The following is an 18714-nucleotide window of genomic DNA, read 5'->3' as shown; positions in this document are numbered from 1 at the left end:
ATGCAGTTTTAAATCCTCCTGTTCCAAATCCAACTAGTTACACATTCGGGGACATCAAGTGTCGATGGCAACCCCTATGTGACCTATTTTCAAAAAGAATTCCATAAAGTGACTGTATTTTCACAGGAAGAACCCAAGTTCGCCCCTGTTATTTACAGTTTGAAGAAAAAAAAGGGGAAAAAAGAGAAAAGTCTAATCTGGGCGTCGGACTGAGACATGGTTGAAAAATAGATTCATTGTAGGTGGCTGGCTGGAGACACCTCTCACAACCTTAATGTTGCTATGCAGTATAAATACACCTATTTTACTTACGGAATCTGTAGATTGTTGTCCTCATAAGAAGTGATACAGATCTTCCGTGGTGTTGAGTCCATTCGGTACCTTAGAATCTAATTCTAAGATCATTTTGGACTCTAATTGTCTAAGCATCCTATCACGGTCTCCGCCCCTTCTAGGTTAGGGTACTGAGGTGATGACATAATAGCTAAGACACTGGAGGTTGTTGTTGTGTACACTCTTAAAGTGTCTAGCTGCTGGATAGGAGCTATCGTTGTTCACGATTGCTCTGATATGCTGCAATATCCTGGCATGCACTGGTAGTTTGGTGCTTCCCACATGCCTGAGATCACACGTGCATGCCAGGACGTAAACCGCATACTCTGTTTTGCAACCGTAATGTCCTTTGATAGATTGTGGTGCTGGACTGAATGGAGTGTAATACTGCTGTGTGTTTACTCCAAATTTGCAGGCTCTGCAGCTACTGCATTTATAGAATCCTACCCGCGGTGGAAACCAAGGTTTTTTTGTTATAGGTAGTTCGGGCAAGGTTTGGAGATACGCATACGTAGGGAGGGTCCCCTCCGAAATGTAATCTCTGGCCGTGCTGGTAAATGATGCGAATAACTGCATCTGTTTGGAGGATAGGCCAACTTTTACTGAGAATAGACCAGATTTTTCTGTCCTGGCCACTGTATGCAGTAATGAATCTAATAGGAGATTCAGCCGAACCTCCTACTGGGACCCTATTTGCCTCCACTGGTGAAAATAGGGTTTCTCTTGCTCTGGATTTCATTTTGTTGACTGCTTTTGTAAGTATGTTCTCCTTATAACCTCGCTCCCGAAATCTGTCTAATGCTTGGGCTGTACATGTGTTAAGCTCCTCATCAGTGCTACAGATTCTCTTCACCCGAAGAAGCTCGCCATATGGAATGTTATCAATGACATGGCGAGGGTGGGCACTTGTTGCATGTAGGGTTGTGTTACCCGATGTGTCTTTTCTATGCAATGTGGTGGCTAGGTGTCCTGCTGTGTGAAAGACCCTGACGTCTAAAAAGTCCACCGATGTTTTACTAATATTGTGTGTGAACCTCAGGTTGTCTTCATTGTTGTTTAGGGCCAAAATGAACTCTTTCACACTTTCTTCAGTGCCCCTCCAAATTAAAAACACATTGTCTATAAAACGAACCCACATGACTACATTGGTAGCAAACACCGCCCGGTGTGTTTCCATGAGGACCCGCTTCTCCCACCAGCCAACGTGAAGACACTCCTAGCTGGGAGAGAAGCAGGCCCCCATGGCCACACCCCTTTTGTGTATATAAATGTCTTTACCAAACAAGAAATAATTGTGATGCAAACACCAGCTTACAAATTCACTCAACATCTTGTTATGATTATAACAATGCACTGGTCGGGTGCTTAAGAAATAGTCCAGTGCTTCCAGCCCTCTCACATGATCTATGCTGGTATAGAGGGCTTCGATGTCCAATATTACCAATATACAGTCTTATGACTAGGCAATGTTTTTCAATTTTTGTAAAAAGTGTCCCGTATCTCTTATGTACGTAGGCAGACTGCTCACAAGGGACTGTAAAAAATAATCTGTATACTGTGCCAGATGTTCTGTTACACTGTCAATGGCAGAGATGATAGGTCTGCCCGGCACTGGACACCTGCCTTTATGTATTTTGGGAATCAAATAGAATTTTGGCAAGACTGGATGTTCAACATGAAGGAATTTGAACTCTTCATTTGAAATCAGTCCTTCCCTTTTAAATTTATAGAGAAGTTTTTTTAAATGATCTCTGGACAAATTGTATTCTTGCATGTTTGTTTTGGCGTAGCATACCGTGTCTGAAAGCTGTCTGTGGCTTCCTCCACATATTGAACCTGGGGCCAGATGACTATATTGCCTCCTTTATCTGCGGTGCATACGATAATTTGATGATCATTTTTCAGTTTGTTAATTAATGCCCAATATTCCTTTTCTTTTTCTGTTTTGATTCTCTTGCGGTGTTTCACTTGATGGTACAGTCTCTTGAGATCTGCCGTGACTACTTCGTGAAAAGAATCAATGGCGTCTCTTGGCATGGTTGGCATGAAATTAGAGGCTGGTTTGAATGGGCTGGCGCCAGCTCCAACTTGGTATATGGATGCTTCTCTTAGTTCTTGTTGTGTGGACTGCTCCATATTGACATCACTATTTACTTGTGAGCTCCCCAGTTGTTAATAGGTTCACAATGCTGTTGTTATTAATTCCTATTGGTTTTTGTTTTTCCGCCATAACTTTTTCTTTTTGTTGCTGTTTGGCTTTGTGGTTTTTCTACCTTTTTTTTTGGTTTCTGTTGATCCTTGCCCATTTTGATATTGCCCCTGTCGATTGTGTGAGCGCAGACTTTGCAAGCGGGCGTTGACTAAAAAATCAACCTCTTCGCCAACATTGAGGACATGGGTTGGTTCTGAGCCACCTGCCTCTCCCCTGGGATCTTCATCAGAATAGAGACTGCTTAAATTGCTGCTATTGGATTCAGTCTCACTGATTCCCCCTTCCGTGTCATGGCTAGCATTAGTGCTGCCCTCTGTTGTAGTACTGGTGACTGGGGTCGCTTTTGGGTTGGCTTTTAAGCGTCTTGCATTATCGAACTGGCGTGCGAAAGTGTAGATTTTCCCATTTTCAAAATCGTCCTTGCCGCGTGCAAATTTCCACGCTTTCCTTGTTTTCATTTTGTCCTCATGTACTTTAAGGTGCTCCTGAATTTCCTTTTCTAATTTCGGTATCAATTCATTTGGTTCAAATCTAGTCAGTTCCTCATTGATGTTTTCCATATCTTTTAACAACTGCAAACGGTCTATTTCAGCATATTTAATTAATATGTTGATCAGCTTAGTAGATGATTCCAAGTTGGTTAGACCCCATTCTTTTAACATGTCTGGATGTGGTTGATCATAGCTGGGGGCCAAAAGGATTCTCAGTCCCCGTGGGACCCGACCCTCTGCCACATACATTGAAAGCGATTTGTGCTCCCACCATTTCGTGCATTCACTCTTCATGCACTTTTCCATGCGTTTCATCAGATTTTTTATTTGTATTTCATTAGTTAATGGTGCTTGTTGTACATTTGATGCAGAGCCTGCAGTAGCTTCCTTTCTAGTAACATTAGGCAGGTTGTGAAAGAGCTCCAGCGATGCCTTTTCCCTTTCTTTAACTGTCTCCTCCGACATTTCTAAACTGCTAGCGTCCTGCTGACTGACCTTCAATATTATCGGTGTGTGTCTTCAAGCGTGAAACAGAGATTGTTTCCCGTTCGCGCTGACAGCCAAAGTCCTCCCTACCGCCTGTTAATGGAAATCTGCCCTTGATCACTTTCACTCACCGCAGTATGATTCTTTGGCCGCTTACACGCCTCCGCTTTGCCGCTTTTAATTTCCTCGCGTCTAAAGCTTTATCCGGCGTGTTTCTGGCGCCCTTCACAGCGCGATGCACAAACTGAAAGTAGGTGTGGCAGCTTCCTCAGGCAGGGTCCGTGGTGAAATTCTGATAACTCAGATACACGAAGAGTTGGTTGAAGTCCACGGACATCTAAAAGGGAGTGGATTTGTGGCGGAGGCAACCACCCTCCGCGGATTAAATCAAACGATGTAGGTTCACCTTGGGAATGCCAGTTGTTGTTCTGTCCCAGGAAAAAACCAACGAATCCCAAATTGCTGGCAAAAGGTACTTTATTCAAGTGAAGGTCACAGCAGCGCTAACAGATGACGCGTTTCGGGCGGTTGCCCTTGCTCACATAAAAAATATTTCCCATGATGCCTCTTTTTAAACCCCTTCATATACACCATGTGATGCACAAATAATAAATATAAAAGAAATACTTATAGGTCACATTTCAATACAATGTAAAGTACCCTTGATTACATATGTAAATAGTTGGATAACTATATCATTATTTCATTCAGTTGTTAGTTTTTCGTTTACTATCAGCATGGATGCTTGTTTGCTTCAATTTATCAAAACCGCAATAAAGTGCAGTGTGCGTATGTCCTTTTCGTATGTGCAAAGAAATGCCAATAAATATTTTTGTGCAAAATCCAAAAAATATGATCTATCCTATTTACAATATAAATAGATATAAAATCAACTTCCTTAAAACCTGCAGGAAATCCATTGCCTTTGTCCACCAGGACCAGTTTAAAAGTACAATTATACATACTTAAAAACTATTATGTTTAGGTAGAAAAATATATACATGTAATTTCATTTATAATTTACATTTTATCAAAGTGCAATGGCGTGAAGTAAACTGGACACTCTCTTGTGCAACATTACGCAAAAAAATGTGCAATATCATGCAAAGTATTTAAATCCAGTTTTAAATCCTCCTGTTCCAAATCCAACTAGTTACACATTCGGGGACATCAAGTGTCGATGGCAACCCCTATGTGACCTATTTTCAAAAAGAATTCCATAAAGTGACTGTATTTTCACAGGGAGAACCCAAGTTCGCCCCTGTTATTTACAGTTTGAAGGGAAAAAAAGGGAAAAAAAGAGAAAAGTCTAATCTGGGCGTTGGACTGAGACATGGTTGAAAAATAGATTCATTGTAGGTGGCTGGCTGGAGACACCTCTCACAACCTTAATGTTGCTATGCAGTATAAATACACCTATTTTACCTACGGAATCTGTAGACTGTTGTCCTCATAAGAAATGATACAGATCTTCCGTGGTGTTGAGTCCATTCGGTACCTTAGAATCTAATTCTAAGATCATTTTGGACTCTAATTGTCCAAGCATCCTATCACGGTCTCTGCCCCTTCTAGGTTTGGGTACTGAGGTGATGACATAATAGCTAAGACACTGGAGGTTGTTGTTGTGTACACTCTTAAAGTGTCTAGCTACCGGATAGGAGCTATCGTTGTTCACGATTGCTCTGATATGCTGCAATATCCTGGCATGCACTGGTAGTTTGGTGCTTCCCATATACCTGAGATCACACGTGCATGCCAGGACGTAAACAGCATACTCTGTTTTGCAACCGTAATGTCCTTTGATAGATTGTGGTACTGGACTGAATGGAGTGTAATACTGCTGTGTGTATATATATATATATATATATATATATATATATATATATATATATATATATATATATATATATATATATATATATTCACTGAAAAAACCATAGGTTTCACACCAGTTATAGTTAGGTGGAAATTTTACTCGCATAAAGCCATTGAAATTCCCACGTTATAGTTAGTTGGACTCACTATAACTTGCGCGTGCAATGCACTGCTGATGACGTCACATATTACATCACTCATGACATGGTCAGTGACATCACACATGACATCACTGATGACATCTCAAATGACATCACTCACGACAACATCCTTGTGACAAAGTGGCAGACCTCCTATCAGCATAAAATAACCTTTGACACACACATTCAAAGATAGAAACTAACATTTTCTTAAAAAAGGAGAAACCAATACCAATTACAACCTATTAGGTAATTCCAACATCTACATACACATCCACTCTTTCACCAACAGTTCTATATAGTCACTCATGCATGTACTTACTCATCATATGTACTCATACACCTATACATCCTGTTACACACTAATACTCATCCATATAGTTACTCACACACAAATTCACACATGCAAATAAACCATTCAGTTGATTATACTGCTATATACACACCACTACACATACTTCTACAGAAACAAACATATTTACTCTCTTAAACAATCAATTATAAAAACACATACTCACTAACCCACCCATACACACAATCATCTACCCATACAGTCTTGCACACATGCTGTCTTCAAAATACATACAAATAGTGAGTCACTCATTCATGCATCTGTGCTCTAGTAATATCCCCCACCGAACCATACAGACACTGATACTGATACTCAAAAAAACAACTAATAACCCATATACACACTCATGTAGCTACTCACCAACCCATGCAGCCACTTATACACAAAGTGAGACACAGATACAGATATTTAAATATTTAAACATTGCTCTCTAATATATGTATTCACTAAGATACATTTAATAAGTCAGTTAACCAATCAATTTTACACAAAAAAACATCCATTTAGACATTTATTTACCCATTTATTCTTCCATCAACCTTTAGATATACATATATAAAAAATATTTATCTTTCAGAAAGATACACATTCACTGGATGATGTCATGAGTGATGTCATTTGAGATGTCATCAGTGATGTCATGAGTGATGTCACTGACCATGTCATGAGTGATGTAATATGTGACGTCATCAGCAGTGCATTGTACGCGCAAGTTATAGTGAGTCCAACTAACTATAACGTGGGAATTTCAATGGTTTTATGCGAGTAAAATGTCCGCCTAACTATAACTGGTGTGAAACCTATGGTTTTTTCAGTGAATTTGATAGGTTTTTTAAATGCTAATTCCTAACTATAACTGGTGTGAAACCTATGGTTTTTTCAGTGAATATATATATATATATATATATATATATGTTACCTACTGGCGGTCGCCAGTAGGTAGTTATAGTTAGGATTTTTTTCAATGTTAAATCTCAAAATTCTATTTTGAATAACTTTGGCACCGGTTGACGAATCTGCTTGAAAATTTCCTCAAAATGGCCTCGTCGAGCTCCGGTCCTTCCCTGAAAGTTTGGGGGGAATGCTTCAAGCGGGGGCCGAGATAAAAGCGGGGTCCCAAAACGCGTTTTCCCCATGTTAATTTCCATAGGGCGGTCGACCTCACTTTTAGCCCGAACGGCTGAATGGACTTACACCAAATTTGGCAAAATTGTAGGGACTGGTCGCCCGATGTGCCTTTGCTATGTCTCAATATATGTGCTACAGTGGATTTTGAGTAATTTAGGTTAAAAAAAAATATATATCTATAAGCGCGCCCCGGTACGCGTTCCGGGGAGCGCTCCGGACGCGACTTGCGCGCAGAAAGCTGATTGGTTCTTGGGTGTCTGTAAACATTCGAAACAGTCCAGAGCGGCCGCCATCTTGTGTCTCGTTAGGATCGAGACACAAGAGGTGGCCAAAACAAAGGGGGAATTGACCATAAGGGGGCAGGGTAGACCCCCCCTGACCCCCTAGGTTTGATGTGGGGGCTATAAAAGGGTCCCGCTGTGCAAAAAAGTAATTTTTTTTTTCGATTTGCGCGGGGGGAGCGCCCGGTAAGCGCATCGGGGAGCGCACCGGGGAGCGCACCAGGGAAAAAAGAGAATGGCAGAGTTTAAAAATGTAAAACATTTAATATAAATGGGAGGTAGTTCTGAAAAGAACTGTTTTTTTTCTTTTTATGTTTTATATATTTTTTTGATTTTTGGAACATTTTTTGGGGGGGGATTTTCAGAACAATTTTATATTTTTTTGTAGTTTTTCTGGGGTGAAACAAAAGACAGGGAATTGCAAACAGCTCAACTGGAGCAAAAAAATAGAAAAAAATTAAGGTTGCTTGCTGCAGTGATGGTTGTCTGCAGCTCGATTAAGTAAAGTGATGCTCTGCTCACCATAAGATATAGTTTTGTTGCAATATATGCAAACAAATTTAAATTTGGAAAACTTTGTTTGAACATTAGGGACCATCTCCCTAGCCTCTGCACCCGATGGAGTGGGTTGGTTGGAGGTGCCTGAAGTTGAAGGATGGGGAGGTTTCTTGCTCAGTTGCCTGACTTCAGCTCTTGAATAATTGTTTGGGTGCTTCCTCTGCATGTGCCTTATCACTGTGTGGTTCCCAAACTAATATTTCCTGTTTGGATCCCCTCTTGACAGTTCTTGGTCACAGATGAGGCAAGTGACCTTTGCTGCATTAACTTTTTTGGCACCCCTTGGCATTTTGAAAAACTCCCAAATAAAATGTTCTTTGGGTTTGTATGGGGGAGTGTCCTCAGGCAGATATTGCCTCTCCTCCTGCTCCTCTTCGTCCTCCTCTTCTTCATGACCACCAATGTGGTCTTGTGGTGGTCTTTGTGGTGGTGGTGGTGGAGGTGGTGGTGGTCCAGATGCACCTGCAGCAGCTACTACTGAAGCCATTTTTTACAGTCTTCTTCACTCAAACAACAAAGTGAAAATGAGGAAAAAAGGTGGGGTCTTTCATCATTTGGAAAACAAAACTGTTGTGAACCAATCAAAAGTGTTATTTTCAGGTCACATGACCCGACGCGCTTAAGCTACGTGCCCCGGGGCGCGTCGCGTAAGCGCGTCAAATGCTTCGGGGTGCGTTTACGCCGTGCGTATCACGCAGACGCGGCTACGCGATACGTCACGATCATGTTTTCGTTCGCGACATTGGCGCTAACGGGACGCTTCCCTGTTCGCGCACCGGGGCACTTCAAATGAGTACGCTCTCCGGGGGGCGCACCGGGAGCGCTCCAAGGCAAAAACATTTTTTTACAAAAATGGGAAAATTGTAGGGACTGGTAGCCCGATGTGCCTTTGCTATACTCAAGTGGTTTTTACGAAAATTAACTTTGAAAAAAATATATTGTGCTACATTGGGCTATATATATGTTAGAACCCAAATGTAGCCCAAATGTAGCCCAATGTAGCCCAAAGATGGCCACCAGAGACAAAAAAAACAAATGTAGCCAAATATCAGCCATATGTAGCCCAACTATAGCCCAATGATAGAATGTACCAGAGTGTTCTAAAGAACAACTAGAGCGTTAACAGTCTTACTTATAAAGTGAGACTTATAGTTAGGAATTAGCATTTAAAAAACCTATGAAATTCACTGAAAAAACCATAGGTTTCACACCAGTTATAGTTAGGAATTAGCATTTTAAAAAACCTATTAAATTCACTGAAAAAACCATTGGTTTCACACCAGTTATAGTTACCTGGAAATTTTACTGACATAAAGCCATTGAAATTCCACGTTATAGTTAGTTGGGCTCACTATAACTTGTGCGTGTAATGCACTGCTGATGACATCACATATTACATCACTCATGACATGGTCAGTGACATCACTCATGACATTACTGATGACACCATCCTTGTGACAGAGTGACTGACCTCCTTTCACTGTAAAGTAACCCTTGAAACACATGTTCAAAAATAGAAACTAACATTTACATAAAAGTATAGATACCTATACCAGTTACAACAACCAATTCAGTAATTCCACCATCTATATACACATCCACTCATTCACCAACAGTTCTATATAGTTATTCATACATATACTCACTTATCATATGTAGTGAGACACCTTTACATCCGTTAACACCCCGACAGTCTTCCAAAACTTGCTCACACACATACTCACACATGCAAATAAACTATTAAACATCCATTTTTTTGCATATACAGCTATACACACACTACCACCTTACTTCTAAGGAAACTTACACATACTTACTCTCTTAAACAATCACTTATAGAAACACATACTTATTAAAACAAGAACTCTTTCAATCTCTCACTCTCACATATACTCACTTATATACATCAATACTCACATATACTAGATTAAAACAAATGTAGTTACTGATAAAGACACTAGTGAGACAGTCATTCACTTACTAACACATACATATACACACTCATTCACCCATACAGTCCGGCACATATGCTGTCTTCAAAACACATACAAACAGTGAGTCAGTCATTGATGCATCTATGTGCTAAGTAACACCCCCACCAAATCAAACAGACAATTATAAAGATACTAAAAAAACATCTAATAACCCATATACACACACATGCAGCTACTCACCAACCCATGTAGCCAATTATACACAAAGTGAAACACTGATACATATATGTAAATATTTAAAAATTACTCGCTAATATATGTATTCACTAAGATACACTTAATAAGCCAGTTTACCAATCAATTTTTTTAAAAAAACATTCATTAAAACATTTATTTAAACATTTATTCTTCCATCGACCTTTACATATACATATATAAAAAATATTTATTTTTCAGAAAGATACACATTCATTGGATGGTGTCATCAGTGATGTCATGAGTTATGTCACTGACCATGTCATGAGTGATGTAATATGTGATGTCATCAGCAGTGCATTACACGCGCAAGTTATAGTGAGTCCAACTAACTATAACGTGGAATTTCAATGGTTTTATGTCAGTAAAATTTCCAGGTAACTATAACTGGTGTGAAACCTATGTTTTTTTCAGTGAATATATATATATATATAATTTCTATGGCAAAATTAAATGAATTAAGTGTTTCCACTTTATTCCAATCAAGATGACTTCAGGTGTGCCATACTTTTGTCATAAGTAAGACTGTTAGCGTTCTAGTTGTTCTTTAGAACACTCTGGGACATTCTGTCATTGGGCTATAGTTGGGCTACATCTGGCTGATATTTGGGCTACATTTGGGCTCTTTTGTCTCTGGTGGCCATCTTGGGAGACTGCATATCAGAATTTTTTTAATGAAATATAAGGGGATTTGAGAAGTCACTCAAAATGTACCCTAATTTTTCTTTCTTCAGCACTAAACTGTTATGCTTACGTTACGCGTCCCGTAACGCGACCCGGATCGCTTCCGAGTAGCTGCGCTTCGCGCCTTATTTTGCGTTCCAGAACGCTTTTGGGTGCGCTAACGCGGCGCGTCATAAGACGTATTTCGCGGTAACGCAATACGTTGCGCTTACGCGACGCGTCACGATATCGTTTTCTAACGCGGTGGTTGCACTAATGGAACGTTTACCGGTTCGCGGAGCGGGTCGCGGAACCTTATTAAGCTAACAAATAAATATAAAGATAATATTACAAAAATATAAAATATATTTTTGAATTAGAATAAGAATACATTTTACAGCTTTTGATATTTGCTATTAAAAAACCATTGAAATTCACTGAAAAAACCGTAGGTTATAGACCATATATAGTTAGGGATTAGCATTTACAAAACCTTGAAAATTCACTGAAAAAACCATAGGTTATAGACCATATATAGTTAGGGATTAGCATTTACAAAACCTTAATTTACTCGCACAAAACCATTGAAATTCGCATATATAGTTAGTTGCACTAACTATATATCGCGCACCCGCAATCCACTGCTGATGATGTCACATATTACATCATTCATGACATGGTCAGTGACATCACTGATGACATCTCAAATGACAACACTGATGACATCTCAAATGACATCACTGATGACATCTCAAATGACATCACTGATGACATCTCATTTGACATCACTGATGACATCTCATTTGACATCACTGATGACATCACTGATAATATCATTCATGTGATAATACGATGAACCTTTTCCGACTATATTATAACCTTAGCTACAATCAGTGTAAACAGACACTCACAGACTGTCACTTATCCATGGAGTTACTCACACACCTAGTCAGTCATGCAAAGAATCAATCACACCTCCATTTTCTCAACTATACAGTTATACACACCTTACTTATTCAAACATATACTAACACATATTTACTCTCTTATACAATCCCTGATACATGTTCACAATGATCCATACAGCCACTCACACATTCACTGGCTCTTATGCACAGTTATATATGTCAACTCTCACATGTACTGTGTTTTAAATATGTACTTACTTTGACATGTTGCACTGAGATATCCATTCACTCACCAATACACTCATGCACACAGTCAACCGCCCATGCAGCTGTTTCCACATGCACTTTTGAACCCATACATCTAGTGAATCAACTGCTCACACATCTATGCACAGAGTCATACACCTCCCAGCCACACACACACTCAGTCTCCCATACAAATATTAGGGCAACCAATGAATAACCTATATAGTTACTCATATAGCTACTGATCAACACATGCAGCAGTTTACAGAACAGACATAATAATGTACAAATTAAGATAGTTTAGTCACTAACCCATGCACTCAGTGAGACACATTTAATCACTCACTCATACAGTCAGTCATGCACCTACTAAATCCTTCATCCAGACACTTATACATCCACTCATTCTTCAATATGTAAGACATATTTTAACTTTACAGAAACATACAGTCACTGGATGTTGTCATCAGTGATGTCATCAGTGATGTCACTGACCATGTCATGAATGATGTAATATGTGACATCATCAGCAGTGGATTGCGGGTGCGCGATATATAGTTAGTGCAACTAACTATATATGCGAATTTCAATGGTTTTGTGCGAGTAAATTAAGGTTTTGTAAATGCTAATCCCTAACTATATATGGTCTATAACCTATGGTTTTTTCAGTGAATATTATATATATATATATATATATATATATATATATATATACTAGCAGCCCGCCCCAGCGTTGCCCGGGGTAGAAGGGGGCTGGGGGCAGCATTTCAGGCTTGCGGCAGCGTTGCCCGGGGCAGAAAGGGGCTGGGGGCAGCATTTCAGGCTTGCGTGCACCCATGGCTCCCGCCCGTCCCTCCGCCCGTCCCTCGTTGCGCACCCGCAGCTCTTGGATGGTTCACTTACCTTACTCGCCGCTCCTCCTCGCGCTGCTGATTTTACCGCTCCACTGCTCCTCCGCTTCTCGCTGGTCATTACCGCTTGTCCACCGCTCGCCGCTCCTCCCCGCCTGTCTGCAGCTCCTCCCCGCGATCATGTCCTCCGCTCTTCCTGTTGCTCCTGAACGCCGCTCCTCCCCGCGCTCTCGATGTCATGACGTAGACGTCGCAGCCGGCGCTTCATTCAGGGGACTACTTTGTTTTTAAAGTAAATTTTTTAAATTTACGTTTTTTTTAAATTTCATGTAGCCTATGTCCATCTACACACCCTGACGATTTCAACGGTGTATCGGGTGTGTAGATTGGCGCTGTGGTTCCCAAGTTTACCCGCCTCAAAGCCTGAAAGTTCTTGCTTTATTATAGTAGTATATATATATATATATATATATATATATATATATATATATATATATATATATATATATATATATATATATATATATATATATATATATATATATATATATATGATTCCCTCGTCTTCATTGCTTGATTTTGTTCACAAGGAAGTGTCACTCATATTTGTTGGAATGTCGTTCATAATTACACTGAAATTATGAAAATGTCACACACAGCAATCTGAAACCTTGGCAGCTATGCATATCGTCTTGAGGCACGCACGCACGCACTACGCACTAGCCAGCAGTCCGGCACAATTAACTGTAGTAGCACCATGCCGTGCAGCAGCAAGCATCTTGAAAAAGGCAGTAATCAAGTAAGTAACTAACTCTGCTTTTACCTGAGCGTGCCACATAGGTCATTGAACAGTGGAATCTGCTTGTTCGTAAATGTTTTCTGACCGCAGTTTCTTCACGGGCACCTGAAATGTGGCATCTGTTTATTTTGCAATGTTCAGTGTCCGCCATGTCTCTACAAGTCAATGAAATGTTTGATTGGTTTGTCCTGGAAGCTTCGGTGTGTGATTGGTGCTCAGTGATGCAAGTTCGTTTTGCACAGTGTAACAGTCACAGGCCATTTAGTAGCAAATACAAAGGATTTAAGTGGTCTAATGCTGGAGCGAGATACTGAATTTATGTGCAAATTAATGGTCTACGGCAGTCCGGCCACAAGCCTGATAAAGAGAGATATAAACAGAGCGATGGGAAGTGTAGGATAAGGACGGGTCCTCGCACTTCCCTAATGCGAGCTCCTTGTGGTACCCTCAGGTGCCAGCTTGTTATACTGCTTATCAATGCCAGACAAGGGATTATCCAGAAAAGGAAAATACCTCCCTCTTTGACCATCCCTGTAAGGCGCCGATGAGCAAAGAGGGATCCCCACCATCGATTGAGGTTTTCAGGGGAGTTTGTGCTTAAAAACCTTTTGTCGTAGCTAATGATAAAATAGGGTTTTAAAGAAATTCTCCAAACAAGAAATGGCTTCTGAATGATTGCCCATGAAAAAATACAAAACGTATTTCGAGTTTGCTGAGGCTGACAGTTGGGGTTTTCTTCCTTTTGTCACCCTTTCTCCACTTTTCCTTTCATTAATGTTTTTTTTCCTTTTCTCACCTCTATACTTTTTGTTTCCTTTTTGAAAATTCCAGCCTTTTTGACTGCAAAACCCTTTCAAAATCAGCCTTATGTGGGTAAATGTAAAGTCTGGAGTTCTAATAAAAACGAACTCTGCTGTAACACTAGGAAACATTTCCAGTCCTCAATTCAAATATTCATTTGTTTCAAACACTAAATGTTGAAGTTAAATTGTATTATATATTTAACGGCAATTGAACTTTGATACTGAGTAAACAACACATGTCTTGCGTTGGGCTGCAAATAATGACCATGGAGGGAGCCAGTAAGTGCATATTTTGTTACATTTGTCACCTCAAACCACCAACCTCTTTGATGCCTTTCAAAAACATAAATGTCCCATACACAATGATTAGCATTCAGCATATCTTAAGTCAGCTACCTTTTAGGTTTGACTTGATGACACCTGCACCATTCATGGCAGATGTTTCCATATGATATACAGAATGTTGTTACAAATAACGTTCTTAAATAGGATGGCACTGAAGCCTTACTGGACAATCTATGCCACAATACATCACTGCTCTCTGCAAGTTGGTACCACCCAAAACAAGAAACACTACATTTGGCATTAAATCCACTAAAAATGGTTCCATGTGGTGACAGTGGAGCTGAAATAAATCAGTCTCAACCTGTACTGCAAGTTGCACAAGACTATTTTAACTGACAATAGCCCCTCTCAAAAAGATACATGTAAGGCCTCCATAGTGGCATAAGGAGAACCAAAAGGTCTTAATTTACAAAATTCATCTTACAGGTCTGACTGAATAAGAGAAATCTTCAGCATCTTTCAAGAACTGTCTAACCCAGATACCCAGAAGTACAACCCCTGCGCATCACAACAATATTGTGACAAAACTCCTGGATTTCTTTTGTTCAAAATTAGCACCATTGGTGACTCCAACATTACTGCCTGTACCATCTGCCTGACGCTCTCTCTCCTTTCTTCACAGTTTTCATCCTTTCTCTGCCTCTGTCTATATGTGCTATCTTGCTATTGCTTCACTGCCAGCACTTAACCTTCCCTGTTAGCCCTGTCATGGAATTATAATGGAATTTTATTTAGGAGCGTAGGCATAAAGAATAGGAAGATGGGAGCCTATAAGGCAGTAATTATAGGTGTCCCCTTTCAGTGCATTAGTCATTTCAGCCAATGTATTCTAAAATTGTGCTTTAAGTGCATTTTTTGATTACATTTTTCTCAAAAAGTTCTCGGGCTGGGGGTACCTTTTATCAAATCCTTACTTAACGAAGGCTCCATTGCTGAAAATTCAGATGCGGTATTACATCTGGCTTTCAGCAGTGGCAGTTGAGGATGTGGGTGGAGCCGGTGGAGGAAGTGGATGTGGTCTCCTAAAAAATTAGAGCACTTGCACTTAATATTTTACAAATTAAGCAGGGAGTACAGGTGTTCACAGACAACACCACCGCCATGTGGTACTGCAAAGAGCAAGGCGGGTGGGGTCGTGGACCCTTATTCAGGAGGCTCTGCGTCTCTGAACATGGCTGGAACGTCAAGGCATTTCCTTGGTGGTATAACACTTGGCAGGTTCTTTAAACCCCAGGGCGGACGAACTCAGCCGCAGGTGCATGATGGATCACGTATGGCGTCTTCACTCAGAGGTGGCACAAGGTCTCTTTCAACAGTGGGGAGAGCCTTGGTTGGATCTATTCACCACCAAAGAGAACGCGCAATGTCAGCAGTTCTGCGCGTTGGAATTTCCAAGGCGGCACTCTCTCGGCTATGCTTTTCGTCACAAGCGGAGTTGCCGTCTATTGTACACCTTTCCGGCTATACCACTTCTACCCAGAGTGCTGAAGAAGATCGGGCGCGACCGGGCCCAAGACATTCTTGTGGCCTGAAGAGTTTGATATCCCAAGCTACTCAGTATGAGGGTGGATGCCCTAATCCAACTGCCTCTTCCGGAGGATCTTCTGTCGCAGCAGCAGGTGACGGTCCTCCACCTGAACCTGTTCAGCCTCCACCTTCTTGCGTGGAGATTGAGCGACGACAGTTGATTCCATTTGACTTGCCTCCTGAAGGGCGTCCCTCCACTAAATCGGTATACGCCTGCAGGTGGAACAAATTTGTGGCATGGTGCACAGCAGAGGCTGTAGATCCCCTTTCTACCCCTCTTTCAGAAATCCTTTTGTTCCTCCTTTCTTTGGCCGGCAGGGCTCTACTCTGGGCACTATTAAGGGCTTCCTTTCAGCAATTTCGGCCTTTCTCAGGCTCCCTGATCAGTCCTCTCTTTTCAAGTCCCCTGTCGTAAGTAGATTTCTCAAAGGCATTACTCACCTTTTCCCTCCTATTCCGTTTGTGATGCTGCAGTGGGACTTGAATCTGGTTCTTACTTATTTGATGTGCGCTCCTTTTGAGCCGGTTCACAAGTGTCCTCTTAGTTGCTGACTTTAAAGATTGCTTTCCTGGTTGCCATCACCTCCGCTAGGCGCTTGAAGGAGCTTCAGGCTCTTTCCTGTAAACCTTCTTTTCTGTCTGTTCATCCGGACAAGGTTGTGCGGGCACTCGTCCTTCCTTCTTCCCAAAGGTTGTTACTGCCTTCCACATCAGGCAAACTATCACCCTGCCCACTTTCTTTCCGCCTCAGCACCCTTACAGAGAGGGAGAGAGGCTCCACCGTCTGGACCCAAAACGTGCACTCTCATTTTACCTGAACTGCACACAACTGTTGCGGGTGGATGACCAGCTCTTTGTTGACTATGTAGGCGCCAAGAAAGATTGGGCTGTACACAAGCAGACCATTTCTCGATGGGTCCTCTTGTTTTTCAAAGCCTGTTATTCTTTGGCTAAAAAGGAGCCTCCGGTGGGGCTGCGCGCCCATTAATCCCTGGCGACGGCAGCCACTACAGCATTGGAACGTGGTGTCCCCCTGCAAGACATCTATCAGGCAGCTATGTGGGCATCGCTGCACACTTTTACTAAGCATTATTGCCTGGACAGCCAAGTCCGGAGAGACGGCTTCTTTGGCCGTTCTGTTCTCCGAGACTTCCTTGTGTGATCTTGTTTCACGGACCCAACAATGGGGTTTGTATTGCTGGGTATCTATTCTAAGATAAGGAATCTATCAATACGTGTTTCTTTCAGATGTACAAGTTACTTACCTCTGGTAACGATATAGCTGTAAGAAACATTTGTTAGTCATCGATTCCTTACCGCCCCACCCATCCTCCCCGTTCTGCAAACTAATTTCTAGGGTTAAGGTCATCCCTTTCAGGGCCCTAGCATCAAAACACCAGTAGTCGGTATCTTGCATGGCCCTCAGTTCCTGGCGTGGAAAGTCGTGTACAGAACTGACGTCAGCGCACGAGGGCGGCGGCTAAGTAGCTGCTGCAACGTCATCCCGGCGATCACGACGCCTACGACAGACGCGGAGCCGCACAACGCCACCTTCCGATGCACAGGGGAACTGCTGACGAAAACTTTCCGGATCCACTCTTTCACCTGGGGGTATTTCTAAGGTAAGGAATCTATCACTAACTAATGTTTCTTACAGATATATCGTTACCACGGGTAAGTAACTTGTTCGATACTTATCTGTTTATCGCTCCCAGAGGAGCATTTCATAATGCCCTGCGGGGCCTGCTTATTTTCACATTGATTTTGGTTAATTCTCCCCTGGTAGTGGCCTCAGGAGGAGGGGGTCACCACCAATGATAAAACGAAAGGTGCCACTTTCCCCAGGACACTTTTGTGACGTCCAAACCCTAAGTTAGGGGACCCCAAAATATTAACCTTCCCAGGATTTTCTTCACATTTTTAAGTACTCCCAAGGCGGGAGCTTTTTCTCTACAGTTTGAAGTGTCCTAAGCCCTCTAGGGACTTTGTATATAGTTGCATTCATTTTGGCCTGAAAGGCCTAAACATGGAAAAAGGCAATACATGTATTGAAGCGCCCTCTAGGTGCCAAGTATATGGTTCCATGCAATGTCATTACTATGTCATGTTCTCTAGGGCTGCTTTTATAATTGCAGTTTCATGGTGAAATAGGTATAGAAAATACACACAGGTTTTACTCATGCTAAATGCTTTATTAGTTCACCATAATGGTAATGATGTCTGCTCACAATATATATGTGTTATCGGTATTAATAGGTGCATTCAATCAATCAATCAACAACTTCATTTCAGTCATTACTACCATAAAAGTTCAAATGCATACGTATCCAATTACAAAATTGGATACGTAACAATAATTCATTAGATACATTACGACTGTAAAAGTGTAAATGCTTTAAGTACAGAATTACGAATTTGGATACGTGGCAATAATTCAATAGATAAATCTTAAATATTAATGATTAAAAATATGTGCATTCATGCTGTAACATTAGTTTTTTTAATTGCATTGAAGTACACTATGATT

The 18714-nt window shown here is 41.1% G+C and overlaps 1 protein-coding gene across 18 annotated transcripts in view; it reads left to right on the top strand.

Moving 5' to 3' along the window:
• The window catches only part of AFDN (afadin, adherens junction formation factor), a 2152715-nt gene that overhangs the window by 2025615 nt on the left and 108386 nt on the right, over positions 1–18714 (top strand). The window lies entirely within an intron of this gene.

The sequence above is a fragment of the Lissotriton vulgaris genome, chromosome 6 (assembly GCF_964263255.1).
Source record: "Lissotriton vulgaris chromosome 6, aLisVul1.2, whole genome shotgun sequence".
Taxonomy (NCBI): Eukaryota; Metazoa; Chordata; class Amphibia; order Caudata; family Salamandridae; genus Lissotriton; species Lissotriton vulgaris.
This window is presented reverse-complemented; position numbering and strand designations above follow the sequence as displayed.